This window comes from Patagioenas fasciata, chromosome 1 (assembly GCF_037038585.1).
Source record: "Patagioenas fasciata isolate bPatFas1 chromosome 1, bPatFas1.hap1, whole genome shotgun sequence".
Classification (NCBI taxonomy): Eukaryota; Metazoa; Chordata; class Aves; order Columbiformes; family Columbidae; genus Patagioenas; species Patagioenas fasciata.
Genome location: NC_092520.1, coordinates 136,555,155 through 136,575,351, shown reverse-complemented (window position 1 = coordinate 136,575,351; position 20,197 = coordinate 136,555,155). Strand labels below are relative to the sequence as shown.

The window sequence follows — 20,197 nt, the reverse complement described above, 5'->3', positions numbered from 1 at the left end:
ATCTATATTTTTCAGCTTTTTCCACCATTTAATCAACACAAGTACCTGAATAATTTGACAATTTCTAGTTAATCTCTGGCATTCAAAGAGGTCGAACTTAATCACCCAGTACAACCTATTATGACATTAGAAATAGGATGACTTGACTGAATCTAACACAACCACTTTTTCTGTAATACTTCCAATTTGTAATGATATCAAAGACCACTACTAGTTCCTTCAACAGCTCTCTTGGGCTTTGAATCAACCCCTTCTCTAATGAATGAATGAATGAATGAATGAATGAAGTAACAACATGATCATTATACCTACAAACACCAAATGAAAAGTATGAACTGCAGTTTCTTTAAAGCACTATGAAGTTTTAGTTTGCTTGTGTAGCTGTACAATATAATTAGTAGCCTTTATGCACCTCATAATGTGTTACTGTCAGAAAAAGTCAAGAGTTGCAAAAGAGCTGCATCACAGAAAGAAATAAAGCAAACGTTCACATTACTCCAGTAATCACTGCATGTTAAACAGAATTTTTCAGTTTACATTTGGTCTGTCTCATAAATATATCACTGAAATAATAAACAAGGGGATTTTCTATTCCTAATATGATTTAAAATCCCATCCCTTCTTTCTAAAACAAAGTTATTCCTAAATGATGCCAATGGCATCCTTTTTTTGATCTTCCATATTCACTCATTCTGCATTTATTTTTCCACATTAGTTATTGTACAGAAATAGTTACCATGTTACCCAGTACAAGACCTTAAGTTCCAAAAAAAGACAGCAGCCTTTTCAATAACTTCTCTCATTTCTAAAACTGTTCATCTTAACTCAATACCAACCACCCTTGAAAAGGTTTATTTTGCCATATAAGATGTACAAAAGAATTTTAGGAAATGTCTATAGGCAATTAGGGCCTGATTCACAATCAGTTGGAACTGAGTGGCTGACTTCATCATCCATTAATCCAATGTTCTACACATAACACAGTTACTTTTTAATAGCTGCAAAAAATATGGCTACCAGAACTCAGTGGAAATACTTCACTGAAATATTTTCTAACTACAAATATTATTTTGTCCAAATGTCACTGTTCCTAAGCATTTTTCAACTTTTTAATCTCAAAGTTACCTTTCCTTACGTTTCTTTTTCTATTATTTGCACTTTTTTTTTTTTTTTTGTTTTAGATGCCTAGTTCTATATTTGTTCAACTTGCCAAATTATTGAATTAATTACTGGTAATAACATTAAAAAATGAGCAGTCTAAATATTAAGTGAGCAAAACAATGATTTATTTACCAGTTACACAACTGTGCATTTCCTGGCTGACAAGACCAGTGCAGAAGACGTTCTGCAAGAGTAGCCACTTTTCATTACCAAATCTGGAAGCAAAAGATGATGAAAAGTATTTTTTTTTCCCAAGTAATGTAAAGTTAAAGCAACTTCAAACAGCAAAAAAAATATTCTGTTTCAGTTCATTTTGAGAGTGAACACTGAGTTCTTTCTTGTGTTGCCCAAATCACTTTTCTTCCTTCCTGCTACAGAGGAATGTAGACCAAAATCTCAGATTCAAATAATTGCTACCTTAAGCCAGAAATCTGATCCAAGTTTTGCAAGAGATCTTTCTGTCACTCAGGAAGAGACCGAATATTAAATTCTGATAGTCCTCAGCTTAGCAATATTTACCACAACAATTCAGGAGGCAGAAAACCTCTCTAGAGATTTGGGTACATGCTTTTCTGGTGTCTCCATTACCTGTTTCAGCTGGGGGCTCACAGCTACCCAGTTTGACCCAAAGAAGCAGTGCCAGCCAAAAACAACTGTTGTTGTGGGTAGATGAGGTGTACAGGGAAGCAGTGATATAATTAATCCCATGGCCAGCCAAGGGTACCCACCTTGGCATAAAACTTCAACAGAAGGTGACAGCTCTAGCAGCATTTACCAACTTCAGCTGTCCCAGTAAAACACAACTCAATGAGCAGATTAAGCCCAGCATGAACACACTGAGTTGAGTTTGCTTTTAGAAGTTTTTTCAGTCTATGAGGAAAGGAAAAAAAAAAAAACCAAGCATCTTAATTTCCATTTGGGATCAGGCCAGTTTGTAATCTCATTCCCTGCCACGGTCCCCAGCATAAGAGTTTTCATGTGCTTTCAGGCTCTCCTTTTGTTCCACTACAGTAAAGTCCCCACACAATTGCCAGGTCAAATGTGTTCTGCCTTCTATTAGTGTAACAGCAGGTGTTTGCCTCTTGAAATTCCTCTACTGTCAGGTAATGCATGTCTTCCCTTTTGAAAAATTTCTAATGTGTCTTTTGGTTCCGATCCTTTACTATTCTCTTGAGTTTATTTTAAAGACTAGACGGGTCCACATCAAAGACAGAGGTTCAAATGTCCTCATATGATGTTCAGATGTGGAAACAAGCATCATTAGATTCCTTCCCCTGATGGGTGAAATGAAAACATGAATTTGAGCAAGAAAACAGATGCCTACTGTTCCTCACAGAAGTTTAGATGCTGAATGATATAAAGCTTTTCCAGCAGAAACTTCACATTGCTCAAAAAACCCACCAAACAACTCCACAACCTCCTACTGTGACGGATGTATATTTCTTCAGTGTATTCCTGATCCAGCAAGATACTTGCATTCATGCCATCCTTTCAGTGATAGTACTTGAAAACCTTTTTATACCCCTTGGAAGACAGAGCCATTATCATCTCCTGTTATAAGGTGGACTATTTTTGATGTTTTCAATACGTTATAATTTGCTGGAAGGACTGATTCTCCAACATAGGTGATACTTTTTCACGGGATGTCCAAGAAGGAATATAAAATAAAGGCAAAGCAGCATTGGAAACTAGTAGATCTATCAAACTGGGACAAACAAGTTACAAATAACTGTTTAAAATATTCTTCACATTTAAGAGAGACATGGGCTTAGGTAGAGCTTCCAAAATAGTAAAGGGTATGTCTTCAACGGTAACTTTTTTTTTTTTTTTTTTTAATGTTAGAATTGAAGTGTTTTGCCATTCTAATAAAATTATAGAGCAAATTTTTCAACGGGTACCAAACAGCCTGGGGCCAAGTTTCCCCACTGCCCTTCTGGAAGGCAGAGCACAGCACCCACAGTGCGGCAGGACAGAAAGCAAAGTAAGCTTTCAAACACCCCAAATCTAGACCATCTAGACTTCTGTCTGCAGCACAGTCTAGACAATCCAAAACCTAAGATAGAGCTTTTCTAGAGTCTATCCTGTTATGGACTACAGTGCTACCAGGAGTCAGTCAAGTCTGGCAATGGCATTGATGATGCCTGACACACTCCTCTCTCGCCTTCCTATGGCCACAGATTGAAAAGGTTCTTAGTGAGGTTCTCTATAGAGTGTCTTTGCCTTGTCCAGAAGTAGATTTTTGTTAGCAACTTTATATTATTTCAGTCTTTTCACACAGCATGAAGGGGCAACATACCTTTCATTTGGTCTTGATGAGCTGCTTCAAAGTGTATTCAGATGGAATAAAGACCCAGAGGATCCAAAGCTGTTGCTGACTGTGGGTTAACCCAAACCCCACTGAGACATGTGGAGCAGCAGAATTCACTGACTTTGGTGAGCTTTGGATCAGGTTCCACACACCCTTTTAATGATATTTTCAATTTCAAAGTACTACAGCTATTTCAGCAGATGCCTAGCATCTGCGGGCTTGATGGGGTGCTAATCCTATTACAAGGTGATGATTGGAAGCCTATAGCTTATACTTCCAGATGTTTTTAGGATTCGGAGACCACATATGCTCAAAGAGGGGAGAAGGAATGTTTGGAGAGCTGTCTGGGTGTGAGAGTTTCATGAGGTATTTGCAAAGTTTTGAGATTTTCCGGATAGCTAGGGACCACAAACCGTATGTACATTAAACAGTAGAAATTCACAGCACTCTTCAAAGTTTGGAAGACTTTACCCAGCAATATGCAGACCTGTTAATATTCCCACTGGAATGTGTCAGAGATCCCAGTAACTCTTGGCATGGTACACTTGGCAATCAGCCACTCAGCCTTCTTTGGATCTAGGAAAGCATAGAGGCCTTGTACTCATTTTCCCAGTCTTTCATCAGAGTGAAAGGTTCAGGTGACTTCACTTGTTCCATGTCAGCACCATAGGCATGGTGATCCATGGGGGCCACAGTAAGGATCTCACTAATTTACTGCTCCTGATTAACTAGAATACATTGACTATAATCCACACTGAATTCCAAAGATTACACAACTTTGTAGCTCAAAGTCCCCACAAAATATTCCTACAGAAAGAAAGGAACAACTATTGCTAACCATTCCTGCATGTTATTGTGGAATCTCAGGAGATCTGACAACTGTTAAAGCTCCAGCTGCTAAAATTGGTACAAGAACCTTAGCTTCACTTAATGATAAGTGTTACCCCACAGGACCAAGGGAAAGGTGTAAACTGGAGGACCAAAATTCAGTTCAATGTTAGTAAACTGGACTGCAAACTTTTACACACAGTGGCTGTTAGCAGCATAGATTATAGAAAGAAGCTTTTTTGCTCACACGTGCTCAATCCTTTGTAATGTTCAAACACACAAGCTAGCAAAGATGAAGTAATATAAATAAAATATTTGAGCAAGTTATCAGTAGTGTTACTCTGTATCTGTCAGTCTCATACTTGTTTTGGCTTACCTGTATCAACAACATTTCATAATTAGATGGTCAATCAATATGTTCCTATCTGACAGGAAAAATAACTACTTTGGAAACAGAAAAAGAGAGTCTGGAAACCACCTTCAACAAAGCATCAATAACGCAGTAGGGTTCAGTTCAAGATTATTAGGATTAGATGCAAAGGCTTTGAAACTGGGTGTATGGAAGTAAGAACTGCTAGTTTAAATGAGATTCATTTTCCACTATAGGTGTCCCTTAATGAAAGGGAAGCTTACCACTGTCCTTTCACTGCAGCACCAGATATTACTTACCAGCTCTACTGGCTGAACTGATACCAGTTTCTAGTAATATCTCTGTAATCATTCTCTATTTTTTGTTACCAAGTTGCAAAAACAACACATTTGTTCTTCAATAAACAAAAAAGCTTTAAAAGTAGTTTAAAATAGTATTAGAGTATTGTCTCCTGCATTGCATTTAGGGATGTTGTAATATATAGGAGCTGGGAGAAATACCAAAACTGTCGTCTTCTCTAGTAAGGATGTTTAGTATGTTACACAACAATCATATATATATATAATGTTACAGTTACCAAAACTACATGAGAGAGCCGTCTCTGAATATATTCTCCTATGTGTGATGTATAGGAGCTGATATGGAAACACCTCATTAAAAGATTTTTTAAAGAAAAAGGAACAGTGAATTAGTGGTAGGTACTACCAACTTTTAAGCCTGCTAGAAAAGTCTTAAAATATACCTACCCTGCTTAGAGTTCAGATACATGTTCTGCTCTGTTTGTGTCAGGTTTATTACACTGACGCTTGCTCCATCTGGTTAGACCTTGGTTTTACAAGCAATGGTCTCATCCTTACAACTAAACACATTCTTTCAGAACCCTGAGTCTTTATGGAGTATATTTAACTTCAAGAGACACTGTGGAGTTATAAAGAAATCTATGCCACTAACCTTATTGCAGAATCAGGCCCACAGGGAGCAGATTGAAAGGACTACCTTTATACTTCAGGATAGTGCCAAGAATCCCACTTTGTATAAGTCTCAAAAATGCATGGTCTATAAAACAGCTCTTAATTACTAATGAATTGTAAAACATTTCAACTTCCATTTTTGATAAACGGAGCCTTTTCAAGTTTCCTTGTTTCCAAGTTTCAAGTACTCCTCACTACTTAACAATTGTTTCAAGACTGTTCAGGGCATAGATTTTTCTATTACCACCATTTTTTCTCTTCTCCAAGTCTCCAAACACCCTTCAGATTCATCAATATTTTAAATATCATAGTATCTGTTAAAAGCAGTTTTTCATTGAGTTGCCATAGAAATTCATGGAAAGTCTCTTGACAGTTTCAGTGGGAGTGAGATCAGACTCTTCTGATGTGTGAGAAACTGTCAACCTAGGTAATATGTGGGTGCCATATCTAATCAGACTTGTAGAGGACTAAGAAGGGCCAAATTTTTCTTTACAGAAGTGGTCTGATAATCTCTGAATATATAGATTTTTACTAGTATACTGTCATCTGCTCTTTGCTGGAGGTATGCACTAGTAGCATGAGGCAGTAAAGGGATATTGGTATTTCACTGCAACACAGCAAAGTAGGCTAAATGCTTGATTTTCTCAGTGAGTAGTAGGGGAAACTTGGGTGAAGCATGTTGTTAGACCTTCTGTCTTCCAGACTCAAACTGTCATGGTAGCTAGCAAACACTTCAAGATGATTACACTGATCCTTTAGGCAAAGCAACAACTTCCATTCCAGGAAAACTGTATCTGTCTGCCTCCTGATTTGAAAGGAATGGCTTTGTCTAGGCATTCATGGCCAGGAAAAATACACAAGGGAAAAATCTGCTCTGTTTTTAAGGCGTAAGTACATAGCTGCAGGCAAGTTTACAATGTCTATGTATAGTATGTGAACAGATGGATGGACACATTTATCAAGGCAAGTCATACCACTGGGGTAATCACTATGGAGCACGGTAGGGCTCTGTACCCTCGGTCTTCTCAAATTTTTAACTATTACAAAAGCAAAAACATGCAACTATCCATTTACATTCCTCTTTGTCAGATAATAACAAAAAATCCTATTCTGAAAGCATTTAGGTTTAATAAAAGGTACGTTACTTTTAAAGGATCCCTTTAAATTTTGGACTTATGGTAAACAAACACTTCTCTAGTAACTGTAATTTTCTGCCATGTTCTTGATATAAAAAAACAATCTCAGCCTACCTTTATCTGTAATCACAATGAGACGTTATCGTACTTATTTACAGCATTTGATAATAAAGTGCTGTTCATAGAGTTTGCAGTGTTTGTTTATACACATACGCTTTATCTCCATGTACATAGAGCTTAAGAACTGTAAGAGATTTGCCAGTTAGGGTACAAGATTATAGTCCTGGGAAAAGCTGTAATTTTTGACAGTATATGATATGTTTTTGTAAACATATGATGAAACAAAGCCTTTGTCATGTTGGTACAGTGTCTGAAGCAATGAGGTTCTGAAAACAGCCTGTACAAAGCACCCCTGAGATGTTCTCAGGCAGAACAAATGCCATTGTTTCATAATTAAACAGTTGGTCTGAATCTTTCTCAATAGACCAATAGTTTCAAACACTCAAACAACTTTGAAAATTCAAGTTTTGCAAAAAATGTTACTTAAATTTCCCATAATTTCCACTTAATTTACATACACATCTGGAAAACAGAATCAAATTGCTGCATGGAAGTCATAGGAAGTACTCAGGGTTGTAAAAGGGTCTTGCAAGCAGTGACTGAATTTACAGTGTATTTTCCAGACCTGCGTGTTTTTGCAAGCCAGTGAGTCAAGCATGAAGCCTAGATATCAGTTAAGCTTTTTTAAATTCTGAAAGCAGAACTTACTGGAAGGATACAGAGACTTCAGTAGCAGAGAGAGTACATTCGAACAAAATACAGAACTTCAAGTTGGAGGTTAAGTTTGTAAAACACTTCTGGGACAGATCTTCATTTGTGTTTAACAACAGCACCTAGTACAGAAGCTTCTAGTCACTATAACATTACATTTATTATAATGGTATGAAATGTAATAGCATTCTTCATTAGACAGTACTTAAACTGGAAATACAGATTTTAATATATATTTTGTCACAAAGTACTTTATGATATACTGGATAACTACACTCCAATATTAAAATCCAAATTAAATGATCTGGGACTAGTCTCCCAGGTAAGTAACTCCAGAGAATCAAAGGCAGTTGCTACAGAGTATAAGTGAGTTTAGTGAGAGTTGAATGTGTAACTATTCTCACAGTTTTCAAATCCACCTCTTCATAAGTATATCTTATTTCAGCCTTATACTTTAATTCAAAGAAAGCAAAAGCAATAACTCATATGCACAAACAAGAAAGAAATGTTTCGTCTAAACACTAGGCACTTCCAGGCATATGCAGCACAAAATTTCTGTTTTCACTTTGTTGTAACATTTGCTTTTTCAAAACCACCTTCATTATTCTAACATACAGGTCACATGTTCTATTTTTTCAGATGAGCAGAACTGAGTCTGCTTTCCAGAGCAAATAGTCATTATTATGAACTTAAAATTTCCTTCCCACAAATATTCTCTTTAGTTCCTTTCAGTGGCCATTACAGACAATCACTATAATTTGACTTGCAACGTGAGGGAAATTTTATGAATATATGACTTTATTTACTCAATAGGAACCTCAGATAGAGCAGAAGTTAATTTCCTAGCTGTGAAAGTCTAGTCTACTTTGCCAGCTATGAGAACATCAGCTTCATAAAATCAGACATACAACAGTTGTTACTTAAAAGTCAACTTTAACGGTTACCACAACACAGGATCCATGAAAACACAAGGCTTTTCTGTTTCTGAATGTGACATGGAGAAATGCATATAAGGACAGAAAGTTAAAGTTCGAACTTCAGAGAAAACAATGTCTTCATCCAACACACATCTCAAACCTGTGTCTTCCTTGTTAAATATATGCAGTTTCTTTCTTCATAAAACTTATTTTTGTGTAAAATAGCCAATTTTTGTAAACAATGTTTCTCCAAAATGTCACTTCACAAGTTTAATATTTCCTCCATTAAGTCAGCTGTGAAATATCCGATATCTAAAATGGGAGCTACAGTCAACTTTCCTCATTTTAATAGTAGTTAGCAAAGTAACAACATCTTGACAATAGAAAGATGGCTATAAAGAAGTTTCCTAGAGTCTATAAGTATAAACAAACATTGCAGGTAAAGTCCACATGGCAGGAATTTATTCCGGTGGCTCTGTCACATGACTTATGACAAAATGAGCTTAAAGAAAATAGTTTGGGACAGCTCCATACTAATCCAAATGAATACAATTAAAAAATATCTAACCATGACAGTTACATCTGCAGAGAGATGATTAAATCTCACCCATTTTAAATAACAGGTCATGTGTCCAGAGTGCTAGTAGGAACTGGGGAAAAGACTAGGTTCTTGTCATAAATGCTTTTCACTTCCTGTCATGGCTTCTAAACTGTATTGGTTCATGAATATGTGCTAGAAAAAAAAAGCTTTCCAATTTCAATTTGAGGAGTAATTTGATAGTTGCTCTGAAATTTTAAAGAAAACTCTAAATACACACTTGACATCAAATATCTTGCTCCAGAAGTACAGTTTTTTTCACCACTTGTGTATTCTTTAAACCCTGGTAGCTTTTGCTTCTTTATCCAGGTGAATTGACAGTTGCTTTCTGGCCAATACACATTCCTCTGAGGAATTCCTCCAATCAATATACTGTGTTAGACAGCCTCAAGACATGTGCCTATTTCCTAAATCATCAACACTATTAATAGTGACCAAGAGTTATTCATGTTTGTAAGTACAATAGATGGTTTGCACAAAGACAGATAACTCTCTCAGATCACCTCTTTACAGTTGAAGATGATACTTATAACTATTTCTATTAGAATTCACATTAGACTGGGCATGAGTCTCAGTTGAGAACATCTAGATCTGAATAGGTCTCTCTTCTAAGCCTCTTACCTATAAACAAGCCATTTAGTTAGAAAACAGTGCAATAAGAGCTTTGAAACACAGTGGCAGGATGGCTTGGGAGCATCAGAAAGACTGTACACCATTTATCTAACAACTTTCAGAAATACTAAATACAGCAAAAGAATGGGTAGTTCAAAATGAAAGAGTATGAATGAAAAGTCTGTGTCCTTAATATACATGTGAACTAACAGTATAAAGGGATCCATGTGCTGAGCTGGAGCTCCTAGCACATGCTACTAACCAGCACCTGTTTTGAACCAAAATATTGCAACAGATTCTTTGGTTTAGGTCTGGCTCCTAGACAGGCCATTGATTCTAATGGGAAGGACTTCTACAACATACAGAAAATAAATTGGAACAGCAGGTTATTCTGGAGAGTAAAGGCACAGGTGCTGATGTAGTTATGAACATTGTTAGACACTCAAAGGAACAGAAAAAATCCTTCTTAACGAATGGTATGGTTATGGAGCAGTTCACTTCATAATCAAAACAATAATTTCCTGAGGGACTGACTTTGGTTGCTGATTAGTATAAATAAAAAGATTAGTTGTATTGATCTGCCAGCTATACTCCTGAACACTTCCAGAGGTTCTTATTAGAGAGCATAGGCTGAGAAACCACAGCTGGAAAAAATCCTCTTAAATGGTGTTGTACTTAATGGTCAAAAAAGTGGTTGTGAATTTAGAGAGCGCTGAATTTTATGGTATAGAAGACAAAGACCTTCACTATAAAAGCAAGAAAACTGTGACAAGAGCAAATTATATCAGAATACCAGGAAAAGCAGAGGCAATAGCATGATTTTTTAATACAAATCCACATACATGCTTCAGTTTTGATGGTTCAAACTCTGTAGATAATCATTCCCTTTTTCATTTTAAATGTTCACCAGCTGATAAGAATGGTAGCAGATTCTGCAGTTTAGATTTCTGACTCTCCACAGTTAACTTTGCTGAATCTTCTATTTTTATCCAATTTCATCTTCTCAGAAATCAACTAAGCAAGCACTCACTTCTGTACAAGGAAGTTTTACCCAGGCCTAAAGGTTGCTTGTTTGACTATAGATGTCAGAATTTGTATTACTTAAGTCTGGATACCGTAAGAGGTAAAAGTAGGTTATGCTCAGAGGTGAGTGGCAGAGAAAAATGGCACCAAGAGACAAAAATGAAAGAATGTTGAGCCTAGAGTAAAAAGCTGAAACAAAGCTCTCCTGACAGTATAAATTTAGAATTATCAGTAAAGAGCAAGGAAAATTTGAATTCAAGACCTGGCTTCCTTAAAAAAAGGGACACTTCCCCAGTTGGGACAGTACTATTGATGATCTTCATGAACTGCTCTGATACCAGTAGATAAACAACAGTATATACAACTAACTATTATCAACAATTAATTACAGTTATTGCAACATGACAGCTGGCATTTTTAGTATCCAACATCAGGTACATTTTTAAGAATCTGACCTGTACAATAACATGCAAAGTAATTACTGAGCTACATTACAGGAGTGCACCAGGTTCCTAAAAAGGGGTCTTGACTTACTATTTTCAGCAGGTAAGACAGCCTCCCTATGACATTCTTCAGCTTCCATATCAACATCCATCTTTTTCATTTGGTCAGAAATTTCACAACTTCTCTCTCGTACTGGGGCCTTCATTATAATTCTTATGCCTCTTTTTCCATTGTCAGTCTTTCTTCCATAACCAGGTCAATTTTTTAAGCCTCTAAAGGGTCCCAAGGCATTTTTACAGACTTAAACAGAGAAGGATGTGTAGAATCTGTATGGACTCTGGTCTTCTAAAGAACAAGCTTTGCAAAGGTTTCTGGGTAACTAAATTCTGTTTTAGCATCTAAGGAAATTAGTGCTCACAGACAACAGTAACTGTATCTACTACTTCTACAAAATTCATGTTGGTGTTAAATTTGCTTTTATCAAACCTTGAATTAATAGATTATGGCAAAAAAGAATCAAAGACTTTTATGAAACTGGTAGCTATCCATTTTGTAAAGCCTATTGCCTCTGCTCATAAGGTGTTTGGCTGTAAAAATGCTACCCTTAAAGAAACAGGATGAGTGCCATAAGGAATAGTAGATAGTCACACAGCTGGCAGATTCTAGGACTGAAAGGTAAATAATTCCTCTATATTGGAACAGTTAATGACATTACTTAAAATAAAAAAAAAAAAATAAAATAAAAAAAATAAATAAAAGCAACCTCAGTTTTATATGCCAGATAAGAATCGGAACTTCTAGAATCACACAACAGCATACAAAAAACCCCTAAACTTGACTAACATGTACCAGTTAAGAAATTTTGCATATACACAAAGTCTCACACAGAAATCTGCAAGAGTACTGAAAAACTGCCAGGATGAAATGCGTGACTTCGGCATACTGTATTAGGGAAAGTAATGTTGGTTAATTCTTCCAGTTTTTGAAAACACTTCAACCTCAGGTGAAACTGCAGGTCAAAAAACATGATACCATCGCATTTCCTCTGAAAGGGTGGCTGTTAGAGTATGCAGGGATGTGATGAGGAATGTCAAGCTCCACTTGGAATTAAATCTGGCCAAGGATGTCAAGGACAAGAAGGGATTCTTCAAGTACATCAGCAGCAAAAGGAAGATCAGGAAAAATGTAGGTCCACTGCTGAATGAGGTGGGTGCCGTCATGATGGATGAAACAGAGAAGGCAGAGTTACTGAATGCATCTTACCACTAAGGATGGCCCTCAAGAATCCCAGACCCTGGATGCAGGGGAGAAAGTCTGGTGAAAGGAAGAGTTTCCTTTGGTTGAGGAGGAAGAGACCATTTAGGTAAACTGGACATTCACAAACCCATGGGCCCCAACAGGATGCACCCACGAGTGCTGAGAGCGTTGGCAGATGTTATTGCAAAGCTGTTCTCCATCAACTCTGAAAGGTCTTGGAGAACAGGAGAGGACTAGAAGGAAGCCAGCACCACTCCAATCTTCAAAAAGGACAATTAGGATGACCCAGGAAACTACAGGTCAGTCATCTTCACCTCCATTCCTGTAAAGGTGGTGGAACAACTCATTCTGCATGTCATCTCCAAGCCTGTGAAGAAAAAGAAGGTTATCAGAAGTAGTTAGCATGGATTCACCAAGGGGAAATCGTGTTTGATCAACCTGATAGCCTTCTGTGATGGTATGACTGGCTGGGTAGATAAGGGGAGAGCAGTGGACACTGTCTACTTTGACTTCAGCAAGGCTTTGACACTGTCTCTCACAACATCCCCACAGGTAAGGTCAGGAAATGTGGGCTGGATGAATGCATGGTCAGATGGATTGAGAACTGGCTGGATGATAGAGTTCAGAGGGTTGTGACCAATGGTGCAGAGTCTGGCTGGAGGCTTGTAATTAGTGGTGTTCCCCAGGGGTCAGTGTTAGGTCCAGTCCTATTCAATCTGTTCATCAATCACCTGGATGAAGAGACTGAGAACACCCTCAGCAAGTTTGCTGACACAAAACTGGGAGGAGTAGTTGATGGAACAGAAGGTTGTGCTGCCATTCAGGGAGACCTGGACAGGTTGGAGGACTGGGCAGAGAAAAATCTGAAGAAGTTTAACAAGGGCAAGTGTAGGGTCCTGCATCTGTGGAGGAATAACCCCAGGCACCACTACAGGTTACAGGTGGACCTGCTGGAAAGCAGCATTGCAAAGAGGGACCTGGGAGTTCTGGTTGACAATAGGTTGACCATGAGTCAGCAATGTGCCTTTGTGGCCAAGAAGGCCAACGGTATCCTGGGATGTATTAGGAACAGTGTGACCAGCAGGTTGAGGAAGGTTATACTCCCCCTCTACTCTGCCCTGGTGAGGCCGTGTCTGAAGTACTGTGTCCAGTTCTGGGCTCCCCAGTTTAAGAAGGAGAAGGAATCACTGGAGGGAGTCCAGCAGTGGGCGACAAAGGTGATTAGGTGCCCAGAGCATCTTTCTTATGAGAAGAGACTGAGAGCTGGGTCTGTTCAGCCTGGAGAGGAGAAGGCTGAGAGGGATCTCATCAATGTTTATAAATGTCTCAATGGTGGATATCAAAAGGATGGGACCAGACCCTTTTCACTGACACACAACTATAGGATGAGGGGCAACAGGCACAGACTGAAGCATAAGAGGTTCCATCTACACATGAGGAGAAACTTTTTTACTTTGAGGGTGCCAGAGCATTGGAACAGGCTGCCCAGAGAGGTTGTGGAGTTTCCTTCTCTGGAGACATTCAAGACCCACCTGGACACATTCCTGTGCGATCTGCTCTTGGTCAACCTGCTCTAGTAGATGGGTTGGACTAGGTGATCTCTAGAGGTCCCTTCCAATCCCAACCATTCTGTGATTCTGTGAAAATGTTCTTTGAAGACATTTTGCAGAAGTGCAAACTTGAAAATTTTCACATAGAATTTATTATATTTTCTTCCTTTCTCTCCACTCATCTTTCTTTTTTAAAGAAAAATTTGGAAAAAAAAAAAACAACCTTGAAGTAGAAATCAGTAGTGAAGGAGAAGATGAAAAATCTCTTTTTATTATTCTTTAGGCATTTCTCCTTGGGGAAAAAAAAAAAAAGGAAACAGAAAAACAGATTTCTCTCTTCAATTTCCAACACACTCTTCAAAATGACTTTTGAAAGGCTATCTAGAAGCAACACAAAGATTGTTTTGATATGTTTCAATATTTCTGATAAAAAATCACAACTTTTTCTTTAATAAATATTTTGAGCTGCCATTCAAGCGCAGTGTTTTGCCAAACAGTCACAGTTATTTGTGAGTATATTATAAGCTTGAGTTTCTTCTATGTTTTAGAGCTACTCTATAAACAACTTCTTTATCTACCTAAAATTTTAATGTCTCATTTTCAGTACGAATGTCTGAGCAGTTTGAAGATTTGGACCATGTGTTTCATCATGGCTTTTAGCTCATCACATTCAATTCATAATAAAATTGAAAGCAAAACCAAAGCCAAAAACAAAAGCAACATTTTTAGTAATACCAGAAATTAATAGAATGAAAGGGTCTGATTGACAGCTCTAGTGGCCCGTATTCTTTATTATTCATAGGAGAGGGATTATATAAACACCTGTAAGAGCTTGTCTAATATTAGGAAATGACTCTAACTAGTAACTTGGCACTAGCTCACCATATGGACATTCTTATTTCACAGTAAACCTGCCTTCACACTTTTTAATTTAATCTAGATCCAAAATTAACACAAGCCAAAATATAAGAGAAGCATCTATGTGAAAGTTATTGTGGAATAATGATTTTGACCTGAGATCATGCCTTGATTTATTTTTAAAATTATTTCCTCCAAAGACAAACCCTAATATGAGATCCATTCCTGTATTTTTCAATTGAGACCAAGCCAAGCCAGCTGCAGAATCAAAAAAGGAATTCAGCCTCAAAAGCCCCTTAGGTACCTCTGCTAAAAATGCCAGCAATTGACCTGATTCTCTTCCTCTTCCCTCCCCAAATTCTGATGAGTTGCACATACCTCTATCAGCTGTCCTGCTGATTTCAAAGGACAATATGCAGTCCACACTGAATCCAAGGTAAGATATAAAGAGCAGCCTATCTGCACTCAAAACCTAGGAAAGGTAAAATGAGTCAGTATTTCACCCTAACCTTGCTGTCGGGAGGTGGGGAAAAGGCAAAACCCTGACTGTGCTTCATGGCGTGCATCTGCCTGCAGACCTGAAACCACAAAAGAAAATATATTTTCAGTACAAATGGATATATATTATCCGTAGGAACCACAGTTTTTTTCTACTGCAACACTTAGGGTTGCCATGGCAAGGTTATGATGAAGGAGATACCTCACCCTACAGTCTGTGCAATAGCATAAACCTCTTCAATCTTGATCCAAAGTAAAGGAAATTCAGAGCAGGACTTCTGTAATACAGGTCAGTGGGACCACAGCATTTTGCTTCAGTACATCTATATGGGTGTGTAGGAAAGAGCGGTATTTTAAAAAGCAAGTGTTCCAGATAATTCGCCTCTCCTGGCAATTTTGATTGTGACTACTTGCACCTAAGAAATACTTTTGATGCAGTGCCTCATTATCTGTGTATTAGAACATGACTTTTCCTGGCAGCATTTTAGAAAAAAAGAAAAAAAAAAAGACTAAAAAATAACAAACAAAGGACCCCTGATAACTTCAGTGAGATGGTATGTTCTCATAAATAATTCTCTCTTAATACATCAGTCTAACGAATATGCACAAAGACTTGGCTTATTTATTTTCTCCTTTTTAAGTCACATTGACCACAAGGCACCGACATGTTCAGCAGTAATTAGAAGAAATGCTGTGGTCCAATATCCATGACACCTCCTAGAACCACAGGAACCTCATCTGTTCACTGCTTCACAAATTGCCAGAACATTTCATAATGTAAGATCAACAAGCAGCACAGAAGAAGTTCATCCAAGAAAATGTCCTTGATGTGTCTTTGATCCTGTTTTCAGGGTACTATTTATTCTTGGACTATGGGAACATTTTTCACTAATACACTTTTTACAATAAAAATATCATTTTAACTTCTAAATACACATAGACATACATAGTTACTATATATATATAAAATTTAAAAATAAAACCTATTGATAAAAGATTAAGACAAAAAGATGTCTCTGAAAATGCAGTGCGATTCTTCTCGCAAGTTGAAACTAGTGTCTTGCTAACATTTAAACAAGCCATATAGCCTCACACTATCTCAAAATGAACCCTATCTAGTGAAAATTCAGATCACAGCAGCTCATGAGCCAAATTCAGTCTTCCAAATAATATTTAAACCAAGCAGCCTGATATCTTATTCAGAACAGCTCATTAGTCTTTATCGTGTTATACTGTAAAGTTTTACAATCACAATCATAATAACAGTAAAACCCAATAAAACTATGATTAACTAAATAGTGACCTAGAATGCAATCAAAACTCTTGTAAAGAGATGCAACACAATGAAGCCTAATAAGGGCATTCAAAATCATTACTTGACCTTATTTTCTCATGTATCTCTGATATATTAAAGACTAATTTTCTTTTCCCCTCCCCATTTCCTAAGTACAAGAAAGCATTTGTAAACCATATTCACATATGAAATGTGTGTCTATTATCATGTCTAGTCATAGGAATAGCTCTCCTTCTGTAATACAAACATGGGTTTGCTTTATCAAAACCAACAATATATTCAAGACTCATGAATTGCAAGGCTTGGAAAACAGAATCACAGAATCACAGAATATTAGGAATTGGAAGGGACCTCAAAACATCATCTAGTCCAATCCTCCTCCCAGAGCAAGAACACCCAGATGAGGTTACACAAGAATGTGTCCAGGCAGGTTTTGAATGTCTCCAGAGAAGGATACTCCACAGTCCCCCTGTGCAGCCTGTTCCAGTGCTCTGTCACCCTCACTGAGAAGTTTCTTCTCAAATTTAAGTGGAACCTCTTGTGTTCCAGTTTGAATCCATTATCCCTTGTCTTATCGTTGGTTGTCACCAAGAAGAGCCTGGTTCCGTCCTCATGACACTCACCCTTTACATATTTATAAACATTCATGAGGTCAGCCCTCAGTCTCCTCCAAACTAAAAAGCCCCAGCTCCCTCAGCCTTTCCTCATAAGGGAGATGCTCCACTCCCTTAATCGTCTTTGTTGCCCTGCGCTGGACTGTCTCCAGCAGTTTCGTGTCCTTCTTGGACTGAGGGGCCCAGAACTGGACACAATATTCCAGTTTGTGTCTTAGGCCTCAGACTTCTTGGATGAAACTCTTATATCAAGTCCAACACTCCTGACTACAAAACGCGTGTCACTAAGAACTACGTCCCATGAATATTTACAGTCCTCCAATGGAAGAATTTTCACTACTCATTTGGTACTTAAATAGCCTTTGCACCTTTGCTTTTAACATATGCACTCTATATTCAATTTAAGAGGATTTTTTTTCTTCTTTACAATTTTGTGATAACTCTGGCTGCTAAGTTCAAACACCTGTCATTATCTTCCCACCACACAAGCACTCATACCAAGAATAAGCCACTTCTTTTTCACAAACTATAACTATCTTAATTCTTTCCCTGTAAAGCAAAGTATGATTCATCACTGTGATCTTGCCATCTCCATTCTTTTAAGTCCAGTGTCTTGTCCAGGCAGTGATACTTGCATGTAATAGGAATATCTTAGAGAAAGCACAACATATTTTAACTTTCCAGTTTTGTAAATACTTTTTTGGCAGCTAAGCTCATCCTTTCCCCCAATATATTCACTCGGAGTGTTGCTACAGCTAAACACATTAATTTTTGATTCTGTATTTCGGTATTTGAATTCAACTGAAAGTTGTTAGTGCAATTTAGCAGCAGATATTCAAACTAGAAATGTACATCATTCACTTTTAGTATCCTTAACTCTTAGCAGAATTTAGGAGCATCAGGGGTTTTGCTTCTCTGTTCACCTCGGATCTATAACATCATCTACTAATTAACTGGTCCAAAGGTTGCACCATTCTTTACTAATATTTTTCCCTTTTCTTTGTCCATGTTCAATAAAGAAAAATAATTGGAACTCAGAAAAGCTATCTACTCAGTCCTGTAAGTATTTTTCACTGGCTACGTGAAGATAAGGACTCATGCATATTTTCCTCCATTGATCATCTTACTCTTCTTTACTGTTTTGACCAGCAGTAAAATAGTTAATGTTGATCTTTAGATCAGATATTTACCTTTATTCCAGATTAGGTTGTTTGCTCATTTCCAGACCAACTGATACGTACTACCTTCATTTGCAGGCAGATACGAGCACTTCTGTCATCTTTTTCAAAGTTTTTCTCCCAAGCAAATTACTGAAGACTTTCAGTCATGAGGGGGAAAAAAAGAAGGAAAAAAAAAAATCAAAAAGAGAAAATGAGAATCTAGGAAGCAAAATAGCAATTCAAATAAGAAAACAGATCCCACTATTAGTGCTTTTCATTTTGAAATTAAAATCTCAGATGCCACTCATATCTGTTTAACTTCTCTTTTTCTCTAAATAAACTCATAGACAACAGACAACTGTGATGTGGCCTGCCATTTCCAAGACTTTCAGGATCTGCAGATCACAACCTGAGTTCCCCTCTTTCCAGTTCTGGGAAAATCCCCATTAGATTTTACATTCTGCATCGTCAGTTCAGGTTTCATTCATCTGTCTCCAACACAGTTGTATACTCAACAAAATTCTGTTTGCTTCTTGGCAGTCTGTTTCCTCTGAATCTGAAGTCATAATGTCAGGTTTATGACATATTAATTTCCACAGTGACAGCATGCCATGGGAAAAACATGGACTTGTAAATTTCCCTGGAGGAACAAACAGAAGAAAAGAACCTGGCTGGGGAAAGGAGGAGATGCCAATTTTGAAAACAACCCATGTGAAAAACCTACTTCTTCACTCAAATTTTAAGAACTTGGAGCTCAGATTTGAATTGTAAGGCTTAGGGCCACATCTAAAGTAGCAAAGAGACAACAGAAATACTGTAGAAAAGTAAAATTATTTTAGATAAAAAAAAAAATTTTCCTTGAAGTCAAGCAACTGGCATGTGTAATCCTCTGAAGATACATCATCAGCAACAGAAAAACAATCTGTATTTTCCTTGCTACCAGGCACAGCCAACATTTTTTTTTTTAAATTTATTTATTTTTTTAAAACATCAGATGATGTTCCAAAGCACAGGAGAATAGTCCACCCATTCTAAGTACATTCAGTCATCTCTGACAGCCTTCCTGATCAGCTCCATCTCCTGAAGTCTAAGACACTAGAGCATAAACGCTGTCTGGGAAACTTTCCATATTCCTAAAACAGTGACTCATTCCAAACAGGATCTGAAAGAGTGCCACCAGCAACACTAAGGTCATCTCTGAGTGCACACTAATGAACCACACCGAAAAAAGCAGAGACATTTGCAGCAGGTTGTTTAATATTTCTTGACATCTCAGTACTTATATGGTCCTCAGAACTTTAATATGAATGTCTCATAATCATTAATGGATTTTACCCTCAAATCACCCCTGAAAAACAAAGTTATCTTCATTTTACACATGAAGAAACTAAACCGAGGAGTAGATTAAAAAAAAAAAGAAAAGGAAAACTTCTTTAAAACTACTACAGAAAGGATATGATGAACTAAAATGTGATCAGAGATCTCTCGAATCTTGTGTCTTGAAACTTTATGAAAACATGATAAAAGGCTAGATGTTTGTCTGAAAATGTCCAGCTTCCAGAAGGAAAACAAAATTGTTATCTGTCCATATTTTTATAATTGCATTTTTTGTAGAATCATAGAATATCCTGATTGGAAGGGACCCAAAAGGACCATCAAGTCCAACTCCTGTCTCTGCACAGGACAACCTCAAAATTCATACCATGTGTCTGGGGACGTTGTCCAGTCACTTACTGAATGCTGTCAGGTTTGAGGCCATGACCACCTTCCTGGGGAGGCTGTTCCAGTGCTTCACCACCCTAATGTCCAACCTAAACCTCCCCTGGT

The 20,197-nt window shown here is 37.5% G+C and overlaps 1 long non-coding RNA gene across 1 annotated transcript in view; it reads right to left on the bottom strand.

Moving 5' to 3' along the window:
- Positions 1–11,908: 11,908 nt before the first annotated feature.
- The window catches only part of LOC139827039 (uncharacterized), a 29,486-nt gene continuing 21,197 nt past the window's right edge, over positions 11,909–20,197 (bottom strand). Inside the window, exons 2-3 of the long non-coding RNA XR_011737222.1 lie at positions 18,401–18,527; positions 11,909–12,763 (exon numbers count right to left, since the gene is read on the bottom strand). This is a non-coding gene — a long non-coding RNA (uncharacterized lncRNA). The remainder of the gene's footprint in view (positions 12,764–18,400; positions 18,528–20,197) is intronic.